The 21,115-nt window shown below is 46.8% G+C and overlaps 1 protein-coding gene across 1 annotated transcript in view; it reads right to left on the reverse strand.

Moving 5' to 3' along the window:
- Nucleotides 1-5,275: 5,275 nt before the first annotated feature.
- LOC106751706 (slit homolog 2 protein) overlaps nt 5,276-21,115 on the reverse strand; it is a 68,109-nt gene continuing 52,269 nt past the window's right edge. The window contains exons 2-3 of the mRNA XM_014632733.1: nt 6,468-6,541; nt 5,276-5,723 (exon numbers count right to left, since the gene is read on the reverse strand). The gene's annotated coding sequence lies outside the window, so the exon portion shown is untranslated. The remainder of the gene's footprint in view (nt 5,724-6,467; nt 6,542-21,115) is intronic.

Consider the following 21,115-nt stretch of genomic DNA (forward strand, 5'->3'; position numbering starts at 1 on the left):
GACGGCGGTAAGCTCTCTCACCGAGGTATTCCCGGTATACACCGGGAATCGGGTGTGAGTGAGAGAGAGAATGGAAGAAGCGTGAGAGGACACGGAGGAAGAGAGAGCGAGAGAGAGAGAAGGGGAGGGAGGAAGGTAGGACCTGCACTTCCAGCCCGAGGGGGATGTACCTGGGAAGGATTCATTCATATCGCGAAACCGAGTCTCATTGTCGGAAACGGAGCGGCGGACAAAGCGAAAGCGGGGGGACTGAAGTGTGCTGTCAGGACCAGTGCACTCCATTGCGCGACACAAATGGCAACCGAAAGTGGGACGAAGAGGAGGGGGTGATGAGGAGAGAGATCGGGAGCCAAAAGGTAAGCTCCACAGTGGTGGTGCACGAAGGAGGCGATCTGTCCTCGTTGCGTCGCAATCGATCGATCCTCTTCTCTCTCTCTCTCTCTCTCTCTCCGTTCATTTGTCCGTTTGTCCTTTCGCTTGTTCGCTCCTTCCACATGTCACACCGGTTTGGGACTCGCTTGTTCGGTTTTCATCTCGATGAGTTCTTGCCACGGAGCTGTGTGTGCTCGTTTCATAAGTTTTTCATTAGTTGAAATCAATCGGGGCGTACTCTAATGAATTTTAGCATTAAATTAAAAATATTGTGTAATTTTGAGAGATACCGTATAAAAAAATCGCAAGATTCAAAAGAGTAGTACAGAATACCATTCAAGAGTAGTATAAATACGTTTATTTCATTTATATACAAGATTCACCAGCTTGATATCATTACATACACAGTTACGTACAAACGCTTGTAACTGACATCTTGCGTGCATTCTTATTGGCACTCTCCGAGTGACGAAAGTTCGCGCCGAGTGATTTCGGATTTTTATGGAAAAGTGCCCGCCAAGGTACTCGCTGAAATTCAATTTCGAGATAGACCTCAGTAAAAATAGACCGTAGTTGAGACTCCGCTGTATTATCTGCCCTCTAAAATTGTTTACGCACCTAGTGAGTGCGTGTCGAAAAGGGACAATCGTTTTTTGCGACTTTGAAGTTTCCAATATATCGCCAATGTATTGCGCCGCGCAGCGGCAAATATGATTCCCGCCCGCGTGGATCCTCGTTGAAATAAAATCGACATAAAAAAAAGAGAGCCGAGCGAAAAACAGACGGCTTCGTTACACACCGGCTGTATCCCTTCAGTCGCGAGCGCGATTTAGTGAGAGTTCCATTATTTCGCACGGTGTCTCCTTACAGGCGAAAATCCACTGGTACGGAAAAAAACATGCGCGTCGGGTGACCCCGGCGAGGCTTCTCGTGCCACCGAAAGGTCGCGTCTCACGGAAAAAAAATATTTCCCGTCCCGCATCGCGCGTTATTTATGTATCAGAGATCTAAATATGTATCAGAGATCTAAATATGAATAGAGAGGTGTCATTGTGTCCGATATATCGAAAATCGCCATCCTATTTGCATGATCACTTGGAGGAAGCGGGCTTCCAGCAACCATATACTACATTTGTTCCTATTATTTTAACTATTATTGCATTAACTTTGCTTTATTTCTTTCGGATTATACATATGCAGAAAAAATATTACAACTTACCTGTGCATGCACTTCATTTAGGATGACTTTCAATAAATTTTGATTCTTATCGATGAACAGTAACAAGAATTGCCAACACCAATTTCCAATTGTATAACATGTTCTGTAACAAGTTCAACAATAATCGAAAAGTTAATAATTTCTACCTCCGTCAGAAAGCAAACGACACTTGACTGACAGCTAACATGTGACACTTGACTGACGGCAATTTCAAATCGTCGATTAGCTTGATCGGAATATGGTGAAAGTCACCTTTTAGTCGCAGTTCCCAAACAAAATAGTTCCTAAATTATGTTATTCGGATAGCCAATTAAATTAATACTTTCAACGACGTTTCTCTAATTATATCTAGGATTTTATGACTGGATTTGCAATAAGTGTAGTAAGCTTTTTGTCTTTTGCACTAAGTACTTGTTGCGGATCGAGCGAGGCTCGATCGCCGGGTTGCAGTACGCTAGGCGAGATGGTCTCGCGCGCGCTAGACTCTTGCCGCCGCAGTTAGCGGCGCTCGCCGCGAGGCGGCGCACCGCCTGGGTGATCCGCTCGTGAGCTAGTTCGCTCGCCGGCGGGTGTATAAGAGCGCTCCTACGGAGCGCTCGGAGAGACCGTTCTCGTCTTCCATACTGATCGGCACTCGCTCCTCCACCCTGTCTGAGCGTTCACAACAATACCAAATTGTAACACGATTTCTGACAAAAAGAGTTTTCCCACGCTACCAGACGTAGCAATTCCTAAGATTTAAACGGAAAACAGTACGAAAGTCGACACTAAGGAAAACGTCTTTTATCAGAAATTACAATTTTATTACTAGGAGCAGTCTAAAGACTCCATTAAGCGAGGTCCACATTGAAAAGTCACAATTCCTCTTCCGCTAAGCGTCTAGCTCATGATCTATAAATGTAAGTTCTAGTCTACAATAAATGTTTTAAGCTTTAAGCCTCAAGAAATTGACCGACCAATCACAATTAATTATTTTTCTAAAATTCGACTGTGATTGGTCAATTTCTTAAGGCTCAAAGCTTAAGACATCTATTGTAAACTAGGACTTTACACCTGTAGTTATAGATCCCGACTAAAGCTTAGCGAAAGAGGAAATGTGACTTTTGTCACGATTGTTGCTGAACCGATGTGGATTTAATCGCAGCGGGCGGCGTGACGACGACAGTCGTCTCGAGTGTGTCGCGTGTATCTGTAAAGCGACTCGTCAAAGAATAACTTGCCCGCTCGTCCAAGTTGTCGATAGCAAAGGCATTAGAGATATTAAGTTTCTTCCCGGGACGTTATTACGCCGTCAGCTAGCCAGCCAGCCGTGTACACTCTTCCCGCAGTTTCCCGGGCTCCGTTTGGACCGAATAATTACAGAAGTAAGAAACTCGCTTTTCCCGGCGGCCCACGAAACAGCTTCCGACGACCGAGGAATCGCGTGCGCGCCAGGAATTTCTTTCTTTCTTCCTCTCCTCCCTCCATCCTTCCGTCTCTCTTTGCGACACATGAGCGGTGAGCGTGCACAAAGGACATCTCGAGCGTCGAAGAAGAGGAGGAAGAAGAAGTAAAAGAAGAAGAATGTCGCGGCGAAGTTACGTTATCGTCTAGGAACACGTTTCGCGATGCCAAAGAAATCTTACGTACACCGTCCGGACTTCGCTCTATCAGAAACTCGGGTGTGTCTATCGTCCCGAGTGAGAAAAGACGATTCCGAAAAGATAAAGCTAACGTCGATATCTCACGGCATCTCCGTCCAGGGAAGCTCCGTTAACGAATCATCATCACCGTCCTTTGTCAGGGGAAGAAATAATTAAGCGCCCCCACACTGAGACGGACGTAAAAGGCACCCGTTCTTCTGGATAAGAGAAGGGCGCCCCGTTATTGTTGTCACTCGAGCTTTTTTCTCTTCGCAAGAAAGGAAAAAAGGAGAAGACGGAGAGAGACAAGGCGAATAATCTTTGCTAATTGCCGCCTCGCTTGGCGCAGCCCGGAGCGCTTATGGGCGTTTACGAGAGGCGGGGAGGGAACGCAGACATTTGTATTTAATACAATTACGGCACATCGATCATCAACGGAAGGTGGCTAATATTTACACGCAGTCTCGATTTTTCCCCGTCTCGAATGTTGATCTATCCCGTGAGTCCCGAAGACTCGATGCGACTTAAATGGAATTAATTCGCCAGCCGCGCCACTGTACCAACGTCGGACCGCTCGCGAGAATTGATGCCGCAGTAATTTGCACTAATTAACTCATCTGAATTTATATACAAGGGCGGTCTAAGCAGTAGGATTTGAAATTAAACCCCTTTCACTTCTGTACGCTTCTTCCAACGATGCTGTAACTTTTTAATGCCCTCCAAAAGTATGATTGTTCAAAGTCTGCAAAATAGGTATCTACCTCAGTGATGACCTCCGAATTTGACGTGAATTTCTTCCCTGTGAACCATTTTTTCATGTTGGGAAACAGGAAAAAGTCGCTGATGGCCAAATCTGGAGAATACGGCGGATGGGTGAGCAGTTCGTATCTCAATTCGACCAGTTTAGCTGTAGCGATTGCGGATGAATGTGCTGGTGCATTGTCGTGATGGAACAGGACTTTTTTCTTTGCAAGATGAGGCCATTCTTTTTCGGCTCCAATTGGGTTGAATCGTCCCAGCAAATCACTAGTTTTGCCCCGTGATAGATCTTCCCTGGTCCAAATAATCGTTGGGGATTATACCGCGAAAATTCCAGAATACCGTAGCCATGACTTTTCTGGCCGATGGGGCCGTTTTGGCCTTTTTCGGAGTTCTTCCGCCAGGGAAAATCCACTGTTTAGACTGCTGCTTGGTGTATAATGATAGACCCACGTTTCCATCTACAGTCACAAAACGACACAGAAGCTCCGCCTGATTGCGATGAAACAGCTCCAAACATATTTTCGAAGTGACTACCCGATTTCGTTTTTGGTCCATAGCAAGCAACCGTGGCACCCATCGCACCGATAGCTTTCTCATGTGCAATATATCATGTATGATATGTCCTGTGCGTTCTTTCGAGATCTTTACCATGTCTGCTAACTCACGCATTTTTACCCAACGCTCGGCCAATATGATATCGTGCACTTTTTCGACAAAATCATCGGTAGTAACCTCATTTGACCGTCCGGGACGGTCATCATCAAAGACGGACGTGCGACCACGACGAAACTCGGCGTATCATCTAAAAACAGTGCTTTTCGAAAAAGCAACACTCCCGTAAACGGCTTCCGATTTTTCTTGGACTTTTTCACATATTTTCCCATCCAAATAAAGAAAACGAATCACCAAACGATATTGCTCTTTTTTCATATTGACGACAATGGGGCCTGAGGCGTTCACTTTAATCGGCTGCCAACAACAAACTAATGGACGGATATGGCTGAAATTTTGACAGGCATTGTTTGAAAGATGGGGCTATATGATGGTAAAACCGGTTTCGCTGCAGTGGCGCCACCATGCGTAAATCCTACTACTTATCAGACCGCCCTCGTATCTCCTCCCTCTCGATGAGAGACGCGGACGGAAGGTGAATCGTGCGAGCGGTGCGTGCCAGGATGTGAGAAAAAAAGTACGCTTGCCTTGTGATTAAAATATATATAAATAACTTTATTGTTTATATTTATATATTTATATATTTATATATTTATATTTATATATATATATATAATAAAATGCCCTATCTATTTTACAAATATACAAAACTCTCGCTATATGTACATCGATCTCCGCTTCGATTGAAAGAAGAGATTTACCGAGAAGAACTGTATTTTTATCCTTTTTTTTTCTCTTTTCCTTTTTCTTTTTTTAGTGAATCGATCGTTGCGATTAAAACTATCGTCGAGTAGAAAGAGGGGGAGAAAAAACGTTACTTCGTTGCAATTACGAATTACAGGTAGTATGCTTCATCGTTCTTACTTTTCTTTCTTTCTTTCTTCACTTTTTTTTGTCTTTTTCTCTTGCTCGCTCTAAATTACATTTTGCACACTACAAAGCTATCACGATTCTCGAAAAGTACGAATAACCGCTTATTTATTCGGACACCGTATTACGGGTACGTATTTGCGATAGTGAGAAATGCTTCTGATAATAAGTAGAGGAGAGAAAAGGTCGCGATAAGTCAGGAGTGCCTGCAACAGAAAGAAAGAGAAACAGTTCAGTGGCGTCTGGCGATGCGAAAGTGTGACTTCGCGCTCGGCTCGCGATTCACGAAGTGCGTATACATGCACAGACTTTAACAACGCACTTTAACAATGAATAATTGATTGCGCCGCTTTTGCATATATATATACCGCGCGCGCAATATGTGATGTAATTATTGATCACACGGAAAGAATTATTCATTAACATTAATATATTACGTTAATAAATCCATGATAATAATAGAACGGTTTATTGTTATAATGAGTTTCAATAAGCGAACGATCAATCATTATCTATAATCGCCGGAAATGGTACTGTATTACTTCATTTGCACACGCAGATGGAATACGATTACAGTTTGGCCAAAACTGGATATTACTGCGGCCGGTTCCCGGAAATATTTATAATCGCTGCTCTCGTATTCACATCGTAATTGCCTATGTTATACAGGGTGTCCCAAATCAATCTCGATTCCCGTGATGTACAACGGGTGAAACTGAGCAAAAAAGTCCTATATCATTTTGTAAATAACACGCGAAAATTCGAGTTATCGATGATTGAAGATGGTCATGTACAGAGGCTTCATTAATTAATAACTAAACAGTTTGCGCGTTATTTGCAAAGTGATATAGGACTTTTCTGCTCAATTTTACCTGTTCTACTTGCACACCATGGGTACCAAAGTTAGTTTGCGACACCCTATATATGTATAACGCCTTTTTGAAGCTCACCTTCCTCGCTGCGATGTCCAATTACACCATACGTAACGTTGCGATTCAATAATACTTTTGGGAACAGTTCACATCTGAAACAAAGAAAATTATGATATACATTAATTAATGCCCGCAGTTCACAACTCATGTCGTTCGCCCGACTGGTACTCGTTATTAAAAAAGACCGCGCGAACGGCATTTAAATCCTATTTAACGAGCACTGCGCGTAATGAGGGACAAGAAGCGGGAGGAAAATCCAAACAAATTTCGGCAAAATTCCGTTCCGCGTCTCCGAAGGATCTTGTCGGTCTCGACGCGCGGAACGTTCCCCGTGAACTCTCTTCCCGCATACGAGATCAAACTTTTCCGCTACACCGAGCGAGAAGCGGCGAAGTGCGCGCGGAAAGGAGGATACGGCTTTAACAAGTTATATTTTTTAATTTTTCCCACGACGAGACGATGCGACGCGATACGACGCGATGCGGCGCTGTGAAAGTTTCCCCACCGTGGTTTTAGAAATGCATTTAAACTTCCGCTTGGTTGTGCTCCGTGTCAAAATGCATTTCCTTTTTGCGTTGCCGGCACGTCGCGCCGCATCAGAGAGATTCTTTCGCGCGCGCGTCGCGCGCGCGAACACCGCGCGCGAAAAACCGATGCGGCGCGTTTGTGCGGCGTCACGGCCGCGCGGCCGATGGTAGACGTCGCGGCGGAAATGTCCGCTGTTTTGAAATTCTGCTGGCTCTGGTACTGCGTTATGCCTCGGTGAGCACGCCGCTCCGCTCCGCTCCGCCGGTGTGACGGCGCGCGGCTGCGTCCAGACATAGTTATATTTTTCCAATACGAATTTCGTATTATTCATCGATTCTTTAAAATTCGCACAAATACACGCGCCGTACGGATAATCTCGTTCTTACAGCCCGGCGTCACAGATTCGCGACACGAAATGTTAATTTTACGTAAGTACCAATGTGCCGTGATATTTCGAAGAATAAGTTACGGCCTGTGTGGTTTCTCCTCCGCAGCGAACGCGTTAAGTTCGCCGGTCGCGCGCGCGGTGGTCACGCGCACAGCTCGTACATTCAACGTGTATATCCACTCTCGGGTAATAATATCTCGCGGGAGGAGGGATCGTTGCGCAAGAAGCGTCCGGTTGCGGCGCACAGCTGGCGGGATATCGAAACCGGCGCCCTTCGCGAGCGAAATAAGAGAAATTCATCCACCTCGCCGGCCGGCCGGTCGCGCCGGTTTAATTAAACGCTCAAAGAAACAATAAATATAGTCATCGCGGTCGCCGCAACGCGCGTTGTTGTCTTTCATCCTACACGCAGCCTCCTCTATCGCGTCGATCGACACGCAGAACCGCGCGGGAAAGCTCTGAAAGAGTGTGGGGAGGGAGGAGGATCGATGAAATTCCGTCAGGAGAATTCTGAAAGCTCCGCGGCGGTGCAAATGTAATTACAATGCCGGGGCCGGCCGCGGGGGCAGCGAAGCGAGCGGCGCCGCATAGGAAGAGCGCGGTGCGTACACAGCCGAGTTATTGATTGCGAAAAATCACTTCTGGCGAAACGCGCGGCGCAGCAACAACAGTACCGACGTTGCAACGGCAGCAGGACACACGCCGGAATACCGGAGTTTGATTGGATCCCCCGCACTGTCGGTGGTTCCGAGTGACTGCAGCAATACCGGTGCGCGAGCGAGGCGGAGGCGCGATCGCGTTCGCCGATCGTTAATTCCGCCGGAGGCTGCGCCCCCCTCGAGCACTCGGGGGAGGGTGAGAATTTCATGGCGTTTACAATTTCGGTAATGACGCGTCAACTCGTCAATGTTCGCGCGATGCAGCGATCGACGGTGATCGCGTACGGCTACGTCGACATCTCTTTTCCTCGGGTTCAACTTGCTCGCGTCACCCACGAGGGCGACGTCGACCCGGACGGGGTCTCTTACGTGGCGTACGGCTCGTGACAGTCCCGCGCGTCGACTCTCCACCAAATTTAGGCAACTGAATCGACGCTCCGCTTCCTCCAATCTTTCTCAGCGTTCGAAACAACTCCCTTGATATATCGCCGCTAAAAACCCGACACTCTACGAGTGTTAACCGTTTAAAATTAGCAAAATATACTCAGCGTACCGTTGAGATCGGCGGCAGGAGAGAAGCGTCGCGCGATTTTCGGAAATCCGTTGTAGAATCCGACGAGTAGTTCGACGCCGAGATTAACGAGCGTCCCTAATATAAACGCCAGCTTGCGCGACGTTCGCTCGCTCGCAAAGTCTTTATCGAAGATTGAGTTTAATGCGACTCCGCGAGGGAAACTGGGTCGGCCGGTGTCCCGCCGCTCCTTCGTCTCTCCTCGATCGCCGTCTCGTGGATTCTCCCGAAGACTGTTATCATTTAACACATTGGCCATCCGGCCGTACTTCCGTTCTCTCTCTCTCTCTCTCCAGGCCGCCTCTCATCGTAGTTCTCGGGCGGAGCCGTCAAGCGTGCCGCCACTTAGAGATACGGTTTCGGGAGACGAGAGACCGCCGAGAGAGAAGCCCATCATCCAGCGGGATTAAATATTCTATATTTCACGAACAACAAGTTTCCCTCCTCCCCTCTCTCCCCTCCACCTTATCTGGAACGCGTGAGACGGTAACAACGCGGCCGCGGTGTAGCCGGGCGCGCCCGGACAAATCACTGGGCGCGCTTAAGTCCCCCCGTCGGGGGGGGGAGAGAAGCCGCAGCACTTCCGCGGGAATTTCGCGGCGGGAAAGAAGTAATATCATTCAAAAGCGGCGGAAGTTATTCCTTGATGCGAAAGTTTCTCCATTTTACATCGGGGCCGGAATAGTTTCGGGCGGGAAGGGCGCATGGAAGAAAACGGTAGCGGCGAGACTAAGATGGCGGGAGGAGGGGGGAAACGTTAGTTGCGGACAAAACTCCATCCCGGCGATAACTTTTCCAATTATTATCAGATGGCAAATGGACACCCCTTTGTGTTTTCTACGGCCGGCGCGACAACTCGCGGTAACTTAAATTGTAGCGCGTGCGATTTCCGGCGAATAAAGTCCGTCGGCGGTTACGCGAGACGTCCATTCGCGCGATTGTCAGCCGGAGGGACGACGGATTGCCTGTCTAATGTCATTTGGGATCCATCTCCGACTCGCACCTGGCCGGAGAATGCCCCCTACCCCCTCCCACCCTCTTCGGGCTCTCGTCGATTTCTTCCACTCAGGGGAATGTTTTGCTGGTCCAGCTAGAATTCTAAACCTGTCGCAGGTAAAATGTATCGCTATTTTTTGTATCCGCTAGAAAATTGTCTGTACGTATAATTCACAGCAGTAGCATTTTAGCAATATGTACGAGAAAATTTCGATCCTGTTACTGATTTTTAATAAGAAATGTGACTGGCTTTATTCCGGATGGGCTCCACAGAGATATCCTCTTGCTAAATTAGACAAATAGTTCAGACAAATAGTAGAGAAAATAGTTTGGTAACAATTAGCAAACATTTATTCGAAATACTTTCAAATAAATCGTCGTTGGATTAAACCACGTTGGCCGTCAATATATATCACTAATAACGCGTTCAATTCGCATATATCTCATACTACTTTAAAGCTAAAAGACTAATTTATTCCCCGTTGGAGAAACTCTCATCAGGTAATTTTTCTCAAATTGTTCTTTTCAAAACTTTCCTTTAAATAACTCATTTCCGTTCTATTTGAAAAAAAAGAATCTTCTCTTTAGTCCGTGAAAGCTCCTTATGAAAGAATAAAAGTTGTGAAATATCAATCTTCACGAATAGTTAAGACCGCGTGAAAGACAGAAAAATTCAGGGACTAAAATTGAATCCAGTAATCCTTGATGGTGTATTGAGGTTAACGAACACTAGAAACTCTTCAAGTTCCTGTGTTCGTAGCGAAAAATTTCGCCTCTGAAGATTCGAGGCTTGGATAACCAAGCAGCAACCGAAACAGTTGCCGAAGCAAACGTCGAACATGCATCGAGTTATTTTTCATACGCATAGAAAGTGTATTCTCTAAGTCATTTTGACTTTTTGAATTCTTAAACCACTAAATTCGTCGTAGCAATTGTACTAATCTATTTGCAAATATCGCATCTCCTATGAGTGGTTCTCACATGTTTATCTCATATGCAACAAAATAGAAATACAGAAGGAACCGGAAAATTTATCAAAATTCACTCGAAACAATATGCCATGTATGAAATATAATACGAAAATGTGAGAGGAACTTTTTAAATAAATTTTTTGGTGCATCAGTATGACGAGAAATTTAAATTATTGCGTGATATAAATTTAATTAATTTTACACGTTTTTTACAAATTAATTAATGTTACAATTTAAACAAAAAATTAGTTTTCATCATCGATCGCTTCACGTTGTAATAATTAGGACGGTTTCTCTGATAGAAGATGACGTTTGTATCATCGAGTCTCCCTGAACGAATAAATGAGGAACGAACGTAGATTAAAGTAAATGTTTTATCCGAATTGTCGACTTTCGTGCTGTAAAAATACCTTTCGGCCGGCAGCTGACCGCTATATTTCTCTTTTGAAAGGAGGGCAGAGAGAGAGAGAGAGAGAGAGTGTATTCGGCGACTCCTGGGGGTTTGAAACGCACACACCCGCCCTTGCAATTTATAAATGTGCTCACTTTACGCTACCATTGGCTGTTTCGGAAGTTAACGGGGCTATATAACGCTACGAAAGGCTACGAGAATAGGCTCTTCCACGGGAAGGAATCTCCAAGCGTGGAACCGACGGAGGCGTGAATAATCCGCAAAACAAAGCGTTCAAAGGGCGGAAAATGAAATTATATCCTTGCGCGCGACCTGTACGCTTCGACGGAGCACGTTGAAGGAAAGAGACAGACAGACAGACAGAGGAGGAGAAAAGAGCGTGGGAGGGAGAAAACCGAGAGAAAGAGGCGGGGAAAGAGAGAATGAGAGAAGTCGGCGGATTTCCTGCCGAGCGAGTCGAATTCGCAGGCCGGTCAATTCTACACCGCTTCCGAGGCTACGTTCCGCGTCTACGCCGCGTGACGTTCCACGGCGACGACTCGATTGCTTTTTCGAGCGGAGGAGAGCTCGTTCTTGGCCGTATCGGTGATTCGGTGGCGACGACAACGACGACGGAACTTTCCGGTGAACAATAACGGAGAGACTCGAGTTCCCCGGCTGGCCGGCTTGCCGGCGGAGTAATGAAATGGACCGAAGGGCCCGCGTCAGAGGGAAAGAGATGGTGGGAGGGGGGATGGAGAGGCCCGGAGAATTCCTCCGGGTGAATGGAAATCCTCCGGCGTGTGTTTACAAACAAGCGAAACTGGTTTCCCGAAGGGAGAAGAAGCGCTTACACGCGAAAGCGCGGACACGCCCGAGCGTGCGAAAGAGCTCCTCGCACGGAGGAGGAGGAACAAAGCGGCCGCTATATCCTTTGTTTCGACCGTTCCGCAGGCCACAGAGAGGATATACTAACGCGAGTGTGTTAATTAAGAGAGCGACGAGAGCGAGGGATAGGCGTAGGTGTATGTACGAGCCGTGAAGAAATACAGGGTGTCCCAAACTAATCTCAGTTCCCGTGGTGTACAAGTAGAACGGGTGAAACTGAGCAGAAAATACCATTTTGCAAATGACACGGAAATTTTTGAATTATTAATTAAAGGAGCCTCTATATGTGGACATTTTTCAATCATTGATAACTCGACATTTTACGTGTTGTTTGCGAAATGGTATGGGATTTTTTCTTGCTCAGTTTCACCCGTTCTACTTGCACAACACGGGAAGATTGGTTTGGGTATATATATCGGACGAGAATCTGAAGTTTTCGTCGGTGTTCGCGTAGGCGTAGGCGGCGCCGCTCGCTCGAACATAAATTCCGGTTCTTATCCGCCGTGTCCATCGGTGCTAAAAGAACTCTCTCGAATCAGATTTCTCAGGGCGCCCTCTTTCGCCGAAGTTATTACGCTCCGGGAATCTCCCTCGATTAATCGTCCTCCTCTTATTGGGCCTCGGCCGCCATCCGCGATATTTTGGTACGGAACGTATCTCGGTGTGTTGTATGTTGTACGCGGAATTAACGCGCTACCGGTTTAGGGCTTTCGCGCATAAATTGTGTGTCGTAATCGCAAACGTGAAACGTTAAACGTTTTAAATGACGGTACCTAAAATGGGAAGAAACGTGTAAAAAGAGCTTCACATGTGTCATTTTTAGACATTTATGCGTATAAAAGTAATACACCTGGATTTGCAGTGTACACGCATCTAAATCAATGTCCCGATTGGTTTTTCAGTTGAGGTTTCCGTCTTACGCTCACGGTCACGCTAATTTGGAATCCTGTCAACACACGCAGCGAATTAATGTTCGCGTAAAAACCGGGATTTCCGTCAGCGTGAAAGAATAATAAATTCACGTGTCTCGAGACGTCCCTTCGGACACACGCTCGAGACGTGACGTCTCAATTAACGTCTGCATCGATTAATTAAAGCCCTGGCCGAGTTGCTTTCCGACTGTAATTTCAGTTGAAACTTCCGATTCGCCGGAGAGAACATCGTCGTCTGTCGTCGAAATTAAGATCGAGCGTTACCCGCTCGGATGTGTCGCCGCCGACGCCGCGTTATCATTTGAAAGCCGTTTCTTACATCTGAATAAACCGAAAGCAAAATCATCTCATCTAAGATGAATTTTTCGAATTTTCGTCTCATCTTCATCTAGAATCTGAAATCGTTTAAGACAAACATTGGCCGCGACTGAACCATTCCCAGACATCCAGAGCGGAAACGCGCCGGTTCCCGACTTTTGATCCCCGATCTCCGCTTCGGAGAATCCCCAAAAATAGCAGAGGAGAGAAGAAGGGCAGGCAGAGGAAGGGAGGGAGAGGCTGTGCGAGCTGTGAAATCGTGGACTGCGAATTAAAACGCGTGACATCTCATTCGGGTATATCTAAAAGCAACACGCCGCGCGGCCGCGATTAAACGCGATTCGGCGGCGCGATTCGACAATTGAACCGGCCGGTATTCGGCGCGATTGCGGGCGCCATCGTTATTATTCGACGGGATTATTCTGCAAAATTCAACGTGCGCCGTTATTATCCGACGCGCGTTATTATACCGGCAACGCGACGCCGCATCGTAATATCGTCCGTCCGTCCCTCCGTTCGTTCATTCGTTCGTTCGCGTACACGCGTTTCCACGATCGGACGAAATCGCGTCGGCGAATTAATAGCGGAACGCTCAATAGTCCCATCCGCGTGTTTATTATATTATATTCCTACGAAAGAAAAGATATCGGAATGTTAGGCCGAGCGGCATTAATTCCTGCAGAAGTAGCAGTATTAAAATGTCGCGTCGATTTGGAAGAGAAAAGAATATTATTGTATAGGTGATAAAGACAGAATTTTCATCTGAACTGTTTGGTTTAGCGAGAAAATCTCTCCGTGGAACCCATCCGGATTAAGACTAGTGGCATTTCTTATTAAAAATTAATAACAGGACCTAAATTTTCCCGCACATATTGCTAGGATGCCGCTGCTGTAAATTATAAGTGCCACGGACAATTTTCTAGCGGATACAAAAAATAGCAATACATTTCACCTGTGACATTTGGAATTTTAGCTGGACCAGCAAAATATTTCCTTAAGTGCCCCGAATTCTCCCCCGGTAGGATTTGAAGGAGAGATCCGGGCAAAACTTTCCAGTCACTGGAAAGAGAACTGCCTTCTCTCTCTTTCCCTCTAGCTGCGGTAGCTTCATTAAAATTGAAGGTTTCTCGTCGTCGTCGTCGTTGCCGCAGCCGGCTCTCGGAAGTCTGCCCGGAAATCTCGCTTGTTCGCTCGCTCGCTCGGCTTTTCGTCGTACGACGACGGCAACAAACGCGACACGGTGCCTGGCACTTTGTCGTTGTATTTAAAACCAGCCGGCTTCCCTTACGAGCGCGTCGAGAAACCAAGCCAGAAAGAGAGAATGAAAGAAGTGTGTGAAAGAGAGAGAGAGAAAGGGTGTTGCAGCAAAAGACGTGGGAGGAAGCACATCTCGGTTTTCATGGCAGAGTCTCGCGAAAAGTCCGTTGTAGCGCGAAGAAGAGTTTTCCGAAAGTCCGAGAAAGCGCCCAATGCGGTGCGTTTATCTCGCTATATCGTCGCGGTCATGAGCGCCATGTTGTAGGTTAACGCGGTTAACACGGAGACCGGACATCTCGTCGACGACGGATGTCCTCCCTCGCACGCGCGTTACATCCTCGTAATCCCTCGTGCATTATCCACTCTTCTCCCTTTGTGCTCGGCTCTTTTATATTTTGTATTTTACGCTCGGTGGAGGACGACAATCGTTACGACGGACGACAATGCGAAGGAGCACTCGAGGAGTACACGCGAGCGAGCGGCTATTCCTTTCATCCGGGAGGATCTTCTCGAGCGACCGACCCTCCAAGAGGAATTCTTGAGGAACTCTCCTCGACCGATCGGCGGCTATTTCTTCTCCGGTCGCTTTCGTTTCTTCCCGAACCAAGATGCAGGCCGTTTCTTCTGCAATCCGTTTAACGTCTCCGGGAATCGTCCTACGGATCGTCCAACAATGATTACCGTCCCAGAATTAATCGTAATTATCCGTGAAGTCAGAGATAACGCATACAATGTGCCTGACACTGTCAATGATCCTCTCTTCTCCGATGCAGAAGTCGCAGCCGTTGTCAGATCTCTCGCAAACAACAAGGTGCCAGGGCTGGCACGCTACGCATGCCAGAACTAGTACTGATGCTCGACGGTCCCGCTGCTCGTCCACGCCTGGTCGGTCCGGGCGGTGAGTTGGTGCGAGCGAGTGGGGTCGGGCGTGCGCCGCCTAGCGGTGCCTCGGTGGTACTACTCTAGTAGCATTGTTGTTCTCGAGAGAACGGAGCTGCTCGTACGCCGCCTTGCGGCGCCTCGGCAGCACTACTCCCCGGGTGTTCGGGGAGCGTCAGGGCGCGATGTTGTGCGCCCTTCGGTCTGTGGTAATGGTAACGAAGGCTCGGAGGCATTTTGTTACAAGGTTTTAATTCTCCAACATGGTAAAAGCTAATAATGATTTCGATTACCCACGCTATACGGGGTTAGCGAATATTAAAAGCCGCTATACATAAAGTATTTAAATATAATGGCACAATATAAGCATTTTGACGATGAAGGCCTTTTCTCAATTTGTTTATTTATAACACTTTTGCAGTTAAAAAAATGTGTGTTTTGACGATATTTTTACATTCACCTATATTTAAAAGACTAGAAAACAAAAATTGCCAAATATAGCAATGAAAATGTTATCGGCAAGAATCTAAAAGAAAAAAGGTGGGAAGTATACCACTTCCCAGCGTGCTTCTAAGAGTTAAGGGCGTCAAAGTAGCAAAAGAATTCCCAAACTCGAAGTTAGCTTCCGGTATCTCGAACGATAGCGCGCGCCGTGAGACTCGCGTCGGTCGGACGTTAATCGTCCGCATCCACCCACCCAGTTCGAGCAATTGCGAGCTCGAATAAAGGAGATGTAAAAGAGCACTTGTACGGAGACTGCCGCTCTCCCAAGTAACTCCCCTTCCAGCTCTCTCACGCCATTTAATTCGGATCGACGGGCTCGCTTTCGCCACTCGCGAGACTATTTATTCAGCGAATCGATCGGATCGGCGGCATCCTCCGTAGCCGGCGGGACATCTCGATCGACGGCAGGCGACGACGACGTGATCATCCCGGCCGCCGTTACGCAATAGGTAAACATAATTTTCCGTAGAAGACGAGGAAAGCGAGGAAGCGCCGAAACGAATCTCGTTGCATGCATCGTCAGAGCTTTCGATATACACGGACGCATCAAAAAATCGGAACCGTTATATTTTTTTCAGTTCACTATTTCGGTTCTTATTCTGCGATTTTAAATAATCTCTCTCTCTCTCTCTCTCTCTCTTTGCTATCATTACTACAGCCGTTCGAACTTTGGATTGCTTAATCGCAAAATTGGCCTGCCGTTAACGCGCAACGAGCGAACAAAGCGAGCGAGCGGGGGGAAAGGGAGGCATTGGGAAAGCGGAAGAAAATAGCAGATTGAAAATCGCCGGGAAGGCACGCCGGTGATCCGTGGCGGGCCGTTTCACCGGCAACAAAAAGATTCGGGCGATCACGCGCTCCGGGACGCGACGGGAAGAACGAAGAGGGAACATTTCGCGTTGCAATCGTTCACTACCAACGCGGCCAACGAGAGAGGCGGAAAGGACAAGCCGGGGAGAGAAGAATGGAAGTAGACGAGCGCCGCGCCACGGACGGCCAATTTGTCGGGAACATTCGCTCCGAATTGCCGATTAATCGGCGTCGTGGGAGATTAATGAGAATTTAAGAGAATGGGAAAGAACAATAAAATGAAACGAAATGAAACAGGGAGAGAGACGGGAAGGACGAAACGCGAAGGATCATTCGATCCTGATGATAGGAATATCGAATAAATAATGGATCATCTTACACGTATTTTACATTTTGCTTTGCGTTTTTTCTATATTTCATCGAAACGTGCTTATTCGATATTAGACACGCTCGATACTGTCGACACCGAGACTTCGGAAAGAATTCTTTCGCACACTCCTCTGCGCACGAGGCAACTTCGTTTTCTCGCTGCAATGAAAATTTGGCGAAAAACGCGCGTGTACGTTTGCGTCGATCTATGGAATCTGGTTATCCGGCGTGACGCTAATTGCGAAGTAACGAACGAGAGAGACGGATAAAAATTTCAATAATCGTCAGGACCTCCGAAAGTAGCCAGGGTTTCGTCGATCAGTCGAGCGCCGAGAGATAATTCCATCCGATTGTTCGAAGGAAACGGCCGACGCGATCGAATTTCGATTGTTTCGGGGCGATCCCTAAACGGGCAGGAAGGGGCAGGAGGGGGAGGGGGGAGAGAAAGGAAGTGGAGAAGATGTGGAGAAAACAGAGAAGGAAAGGCCGAGCAGGTCCTGAGAGGGCGAGAGAGGGAGGGAGGAAACGACAGAAGGGCGCGATCGGATAACGCATCGTTCGACTTTCAAAGCGATTCGCGTAAATGCGCGCCCCGAAAGGGAACGACATTTCGAAATAATACCAATTTTAGTTCCAGCAATTTCGCCTCGCCGTTTCCGCCTTCCACCTCCCCCCCCCCCCCCAGGGGGCCCAGATTNGGGTGCCCAGATTCTCGCCGTGTCGTTACCCGCCGCCATCATTTCGTCGCCGTCGTCACGGGGGAAAAATCCTTTTCAGGGGGGAGAAGCACGGAACACAAGGCCAGCTCGCTCGCTCGGACTGAGAGCGGGACTGAGCGTGTCCGGATTTGTCGCTCTACTTCGTCAGTCGCACGAGGATCCGATGATTTTCCCGCGGAACGGAGATCATTATTGGTATAAGTCGTTACGCGCGGTGTAAGCCGTTACGCGCCGCGACACACGGAGAAAAAATTTTGCTAGAACAGCAAATTGTTTGTTAATATAGTGACAGCAAAAAATGTTACACGGAAGAAATAATTTTGCTGCTGTAGCAAAACGTCGTTGCGACAATAAAATTTAGTTGGCATAACTAAATTATTTTGCTGTCCGTGTATCCAACAAATAGCAATTTGCTGCGCGTGCGTGCCGCGTTCGAATATTTTTTTTTTCTCTCTCTCCCCTTCTCCTCCTCATCTTCCGATACCGGATATCGATTCGTCTCGACCTGTCCCTTTGAAACAAATACTAGAATAATCTCAATGATGATAATCCACCGACTGCACTTTAGAGAGCGATATTGTGATTCGGACAAATCGTGTTGCGATGATTAATTGTCTTTCGTTCGACTCGTGAGCGATGATTACAAAGTGATGCGCACTGTCTCGCTCACGTTCGGTCCGTCACGATGTGACGGCCGAACTGCCGATGTTAATCGATTTCGCTCGGAGCGAAGCAACCCAATTGCGAGACATTGTTTTTCGAAAAAAAAGAAGAGAACAGAAAAAGCACGAAATACAATATTTATTTTTCACGGGCGCGAACGGGTTCGTTATTCGCGCGGCATTACGTACCTCGATTTGCGATGTGTTAATAAAGAAATCGGCCCCGAAATAGTCGAATGAAAAAAACCGAAAAAAAAATGGTAAACGAGCGACAGCGCAAGATATTTAAAACGCACGAGACGTCAATCGCTGATTAAATAACGCGCGATATTTCTGAACCCCCGCCTGAAAAATCGTCCGTTAAATAGTTTGCGAGTTGGAAAAAATACGCGTCTCTCGTTTTCGGACACGGAGTTTTCCATTTTCTCGGGTATTTATTATTAAATCGGCGCGTCGCTTCCACCGAGAATTGCCGAACAGCTCGGGAAGAGCGCTGACTTCAAAACAAAAATAAATAAATATAGGAAATTGACGGCGAGCTGAAAAAAGGGAGGAAATGATGCGAAAGAGAGAGAGAGAGAGAGAGAGAGAGAGAGAGCATAATTTACTCTTCGCTCTGAGATAAAACTGCTCAAGCCCGAATCATAATTATTAATCTAAGTTTACATTATAATTCGCGCCGAGTAGCTGAATGATTACATATTAACAACAAATAAAGAAGAATAAAAATTTCTTTTAAAGAGGGAAGGAGAGAAAGAGAGAGAGAGAAAGAGAGAGAGAGAGAGAGAGAGAAAAGAGTGAAGGAAAAAGAATGGAATATATCGTTTTGTTTGTATCATCGTGTTCTAATTTCAGTTATATTCCCGATCACGGGGGGGGAGGGAAGGGGTTTCGGGAGACTCGGTAAAACCGTGATACCAGATCCGCATTCTGTGCGCTTCCATTTGTCATTTAAGCGGATACGGATACAAGTTGAGCCGTCCGAGCGGGCACAATGGTGCATCTTTCTCGTGTAAACGAGCACGTTCGAGTTCACATGCGTGTATTTTTCGCTCGCTCGACGGATATACGCTTCGCCTATCCGCCCGCAAGTTTTCAACAAAACGGCGAATGCATTACGTGACGCGCGAATACGCGCGCGGATACGCCAGAGTATCGAAAATGCAATAAGCATAGGAATGAACGCAGATAAACGCGACGGCAAAAATCATCGCGAAAGAGCCGCGTCGAGCCAAACTTGACAATTGAATTGACGCACGAGGAGACGTTCCGTATCAGTTGCGATTTTACATTCTTACAAATCGTTGTTGGTTGTCACATGTTTCGCCGAAGCGGGATAATTAAGAATACGAGGGTCAGGATGCGTTGTTTCTTTTTTTAAGTAATTTTTCTCGTGGAATTTTCATTTTTAGGGCGAAAGCAATCTTTGGATTATATAGGGTGTTCCCAATTAATCTCGGTTTCCGTGGTGCGCAAGTAGAACGGGTGAAACTGAGCACAACCGACGTCCAAAAGGGCTCAGAGCACTCCAAGCCTTGATCTGCCCTGATGCAAACTGCAATGTTTGCGAATGTTGGCAGAACGCTGATTCAAGATACGACCTTCGGAAGTAACGCAATTGTGGATTGTACGAGGGTGGATCAAATATAAACGAGCCTTTTTAAATTGCGCGCCCGTCGGCGGCGTGAGGTCTGCAACGTTTTGGACAATGGAGGGGGGTCATGTGGAAGGCAGTAATAACGTTGGCGCGCCACGTGCTTCTTACTCTCAGTAGCAATCACGATGAGCGAGAAAGAGGTACACCCCGCAGTTGCACAACGTGTTAATATTAAGTTACTCGTCAACGAAAATGTAAACGCTGCCGAAATTCGGCGCCGTTTACTTCCACAGTTCGGGGAAAGAACTCTTTCATGGGCTCGGGTGAAACAGTGGTGTAACGAATTTAAGAAAGGACGGGAGCGTGTTGAAAACATTGCCGCCGTTCCCACACCAGCATCACAGCGCAGAACACCGAGGCTGTTTGAGAACTTATCCAAGGCGATCAGCACTTAACTGTTCTTGAAATCTCTCAGGAACTTCAGATCAGCTATGGAAGTGTGCAATTAATCATTCGCAATGAGTTGGGATTTCGAAAAGTTTCGGCGCGTTGGGTCGACAACGCCAGAACTCACACCGCAGCAGTAACACAACAAAAATTGGCTGATGTGCACTGGGCTGTCCTAGAACATCCACCCTACAGCCCAGACCTGTCACCATGCGACTTCCATATGTTTGGGCCACTCAAAGAAGTCCTTAGTGGACAGCGCTTCACAACGAACGAGGAGATGCAGCAGTTCGTGTGCAATTGGTTTGATACATGTCCGCGAACTTTTTATGATACCGGGATTAAAAAATAACCAGACCGTTAAAGAAAGTGTATAGATAGAATGGGGGACTATGTAGAAAAATAAGAAAAATGTAAATTAGAATTGATTTTGGAAAATATATGGTTTTTTGCAAAAGACTCATTTATATTTGATCCACCCTCGTATCAATGACCGTGAAAGTCTCAAAATCAATATCACCACTCATTTTGTAATTACTACCAAACAGTTGGTAATTATCCACCATATCTGGTACTAATTAACAAATATTGCACCGAAACACTCAACCAAGTACATTTGTTATTATTATCAATCTTTTTTTTCAGTGTGTACGTATCGTCGAACGCGCGGCGGGCTCGTATAAATGATTTTTAAATACGAGTTCCATGGGCGGTAGGATGAGGTGGGTAAAGGGGACTGTGATGGAAGAGAAAAGGGGGAGGGTGCAGAGAGGAAGCGTA

This window comes from Dinoponera quadriceps, unplaced genomic scaffold, assembly GCF_001313825.1.
Source record: "Dinoponera quadriceps isolate SergipeBrazil2010 unplaced genomic scaffold, ASM131382v1 scaffold115, whole genome shotgun sequence".
Classification (NCBI taxonomy): domain Eukaryota; kingdom Metazoa; phylum Arthropoda; class Insecta; order Hymenoptera; family Formicidae; genus Dinoponera; species Dinoponera quadriceps.